This window comes from Pan paniscus, chromosome 13 (assembly GCF_029289425.2).
Source record: "Pan paniscus chromosome 13, NHGRI_mPanPan1-v2.0_pri, whole genome shotgun sequence".
NCBI classification, from domain to species: domain Eukaryota; kingdom Metazoa; phylum Chordata; class Mammalia; order Primates; family Hominidae; genus Pan; species Pan paniscus.
Window position 1 is genome coordinate 26,060,258 of NC_073262.2, and position 4,016 is coordinate 26,064,273.

The following is a 4,016-nucleotide window of genomic DNA, read 5'->3' on the forward strand; positions in this document are numbered from 1 at the left end:
TAGAGGATAACATCCAGCTCCAATTGCTATAGGAAAGACTCTATGACTTCTTGGAAAACTAGACCAGAGATGAAGCCAAAGATGCATATGACAAAAACCATGAGGCTGGGTCCTTGGTGACATGATCAAGCCACTGGGATCCAGCAAATCCAAAGCCCACTGTGCTCTAGACTTCTTGTTCATGAGCCAATAAACTTGCCTGTTCTTTAAATCTTGAAGGTGGAGGACAGCAAGAGTCACAGTGCAGGGATCAGGTTAAGTTTACGTGCCCAAAAACAGTGAGGAAGCCTGAGTGACTAGAGTGGAATTAATAAGCAATTCAGTCAAAAGGCAATTTAGGATCCAATCATGCAAAAAACTTGACAGTCAAGCCAAGGATTTTTATCACTGGACTAACCTGGAATCATCTTTGGACACAAAGCAAATCAAATAATCGTGGCAATTAGTTGGTGCTGTTGGTCTTAGACTTTCTAGATCTGCATGGTCCAAGACAATAGCTACTAGCCACAAATAGCTACTGAGCACTTGAAATGGGTTGAGTATGACTGAGAAACTGAATTTTTCATTTTATTTCATTTAATTAATTACAATTTAAATTTAGAAGCTGATACCTGATTGAGTTATTGGAAACTTTTAAGTGTGTTTAGAACAACTTGGTAAATCCACATTTTCAACTGTAAATTTTATAAAATCTAAACACAGATCAAGTATTTCTAATAAAAATTTAATGTCCATAACAAAATGGGCAGTCAGTGTAAAATACCAACAGGACTTTGAAGACAGTGTGAAAATGACTGTAAAATATTTCATTAATAATTATTTTTATTGGTTACATGTTGAAATGGAAATGCTTTGGGTATATTGGGTTAAATAAAATATATTAAATAATTGAATAAAACATCACCTGTGTTTCTTTTTCCTTTTTTAAATTGACTTCCAGAAATGTTTGAATTACATATGTAGCTCATGAGATATTTTTATTGAACAGCACTGATCTAGATGCCACTGTCAATTCAAAATTTATTGGCCCATAAATAACATCCAGAAAATGTACTGGTGAGGAGTATTGTGTCTTGTGGATGATCCTGGACCCTTGGACTCTGGGAAAAGTGAAAAATGGAACCTAGTTTTGAGGATTTTCCCCCATGATAAAGTCTCCTCCAGTGAAGTCTCTGCACCCCTCAGTCTGTCAGTGGTGCTTGAAGGAATTACAGCCCAAGGCAAAGACAAAAACAGTCTCCTGCCCCACCAGCTCCTGGCTGAGATGGACATGGCGGCGGCGCCAGCAGCAACAGCAGCATCGTGTTGCAGGAGGACCAGAATCCCAGAGATGCAGCAGTGATTCCACAGAGTAGCCATTCCACAGCAAAGCTGAAAGAGGGTTTAGAATGCAACCACAGAGGAGAGGTGGGCTTCCCTTGGGAGGATGTGAGACCAACGCTTCTTCCTCCGAACATGTTAGAGGAAGGTGACCCTGAAAGACAAAGGGAAAGGCAAACCTGCTGTTATACCGGGAAAGTCCGTGGGAGTCACCCAAACCTACTGCACAGCACTCTCCTCCACAAAGCCCTGCAGTCCTCACCATGCTCCAGACACTGTACATGTGCTATCAGCTCACACTCTAATATGCCCTGTGGATTTCCTCTCACCTGTCTGCCTCTCTAAATCTTAGCTATCCCTCAAGATTCTACCAAACTTTCTACAAAATCTTCCCGATTACAGAGGTTTCCATCTGGGGTAATGAGAAAGTGCTGGAACTAGATAGAGGTGATGGTTGCATGATGTTGCGAATGTACTTAATGCCGCTGAATTGTGCACCTTAAGATGGTTAAACGGTAAATTTTATGTTGTGTGTATTTTACCACAATTTTTAAAAAAATAGAATTTAAAGGAATCTTTCTGAACAGCTCTAGCCCACAGGGCTCTCTTTCTTCTCAAGTCGTCGGTCCCTGTGACTCAGCATCTGATTTCTGCCTGCCCTGCAATCACTTTCATATTGTCCAATACTCTTCTCTAGTTCTTTTCACCTCACAGTATTCTTCATGCTGTTGGCGTGTGTGTGTGTGTGTGTGTGTGTGTGTGTGTGTCTTGCTTCTTTATGTTGTGGGTATCATATCTTATTTACATGCTTGATAAATACTTTCTGGATGATCAATCCATATCCATCACAATCATGATAATGGCAAAGAGAAATGAATCAGTAACGAACCTGAAAGAAATGATGTTGCATTGCAGATGGAGCCTTTGGTTCAGGATCCTTTATTTTTCATTCCAGGTCAGCTGCTAACAAATTTTGTGACTTTGGAAAATGTACTGAACTTCTCTGAATGTTTATTTTTTTATCCCATCTGTTGAAACGGTGCTAAAAATATTATCTACTCTTGATAAGTGAGAATGAAGAGAGAAATATTTGAGAAAATGCATTGGAAATAAAGTCTGGAAGAGGCTGTAAAGAGATCAAATGAATCATTTCCCTACCCCCACCAAGAAAACACGAGAAAAGAAAACAAAAATCCTGTATCAATATGAAATTACGTGATTATTCCAAGGTCTGGCATAATGCCAGGCACAAAGTAGCAACTCAATAAATCTTTGATACATTCGTCATTCCATTGTTTTAACAAATGTGGATTTTCAGTTGCAGAAATGAATCCCTGAGGGTCTCAGTAAATGAACCATCTGCTTCAGGGAATCATGAAGTCCTGCTACCTTGATTTTTACTCATAGTTAAATTAACAGGTGTAGTAGCTCTGCAAGGAGAGCGCCCACCTGCCCCCTCTCCTTCCTGACCTGCAAGGCCTCCTCACAGCAAGGATTTGCAGGTCCTTCAAGAGTGGTTAATGAACTGGGAAACTCACCAGCCAGCACAGGGTAAGGGTCTCAAACCTGAAGTTCCCAGCCATGATTTATTCAGCCGTCTCCACCAGCAACACTTGCACGGCCCTAAAAGCTTCGTTGTGAAGATGAAACACAAAATAGAGAATTACCTAGATCACTCAGGCAACAATGAACAGTCTCACTTTGACTTGCTTGAGGCTGGTAGAAATCAAGGCCAAAGCATGTGAATTTTTCCCAGTTTTTTCTCCCCCTGAGTTATCAGACTCATTTTCCAAGCACTGTTTCCCTCTATTCAGCCCATTCCTGGAGAGCTATGTCTGTACCCATCTCTACCACCAGTAAGAAGTGTAAATTGAAGCAATTATCTGGATTGTTCAAGGGAAAAAAAGCCTCAGACATTCTTCTGCCTGAGTGATCTGGGTAATTGCTTCAATTTTCACATCAGCTCCCCATCTTTGGCAGCCTCTGGGATAGCCATTTAACTCAAACCCTGGGGTCTGCAGGTTACCATGTGGGTCTAATCATTTCTGATTGCCCGGGCCCAGCGCCATTCCCATAAGTACAAAAAATATCTGACCCTAGTGAAGATTAAAAACCAAATGAGCAGATAAAAAATGTTTTTAAAGATGTTTAAAAATGCCTTTAAAACTTGCAGAAATAATCTGTTGCCATAGAGTAGAAAATCTGGATGTCTTTCAAAAGTTGTCACCTCAGTTCAAGACAGCCAGATAACCCAGCCTCAGTGGGGAAGAAGTAAAGATTATCACATCCCTTTAGTATGACGTTAGCTGATCAGAAAGAAAAAGCCCTTTCTCTTCCAGGAGAGCTGACACATTGACTGAGATTCATGTTGCTAGATTAAACCTCCAGTTTGGTAGTCATTCTTACTGGAAAAAAAAAAAGTCAGGGCTCTGGAAAAATAAGATGGCAAAACATTGAGTCTAAGGAGGGAGAAAAGCCAAGCTCTGTGTCCTGGTGGTAGGGTGAGGGCACCTGTGAATGAGCATTGGCAATCTCAGGGCAGCATGCAGGCACGAGGCACTGGGCCCAGTGAGGAGCTGAGATACAGGAGGCAAGGGGCTTCGAAGCCCCCTGCCTGCCTCAGGGCTGACCCTGCGTGACCTGCATGTCAGCTATTCCCTCATCTTCCAGAAACTGTGTCTAATTCATTCATGCCC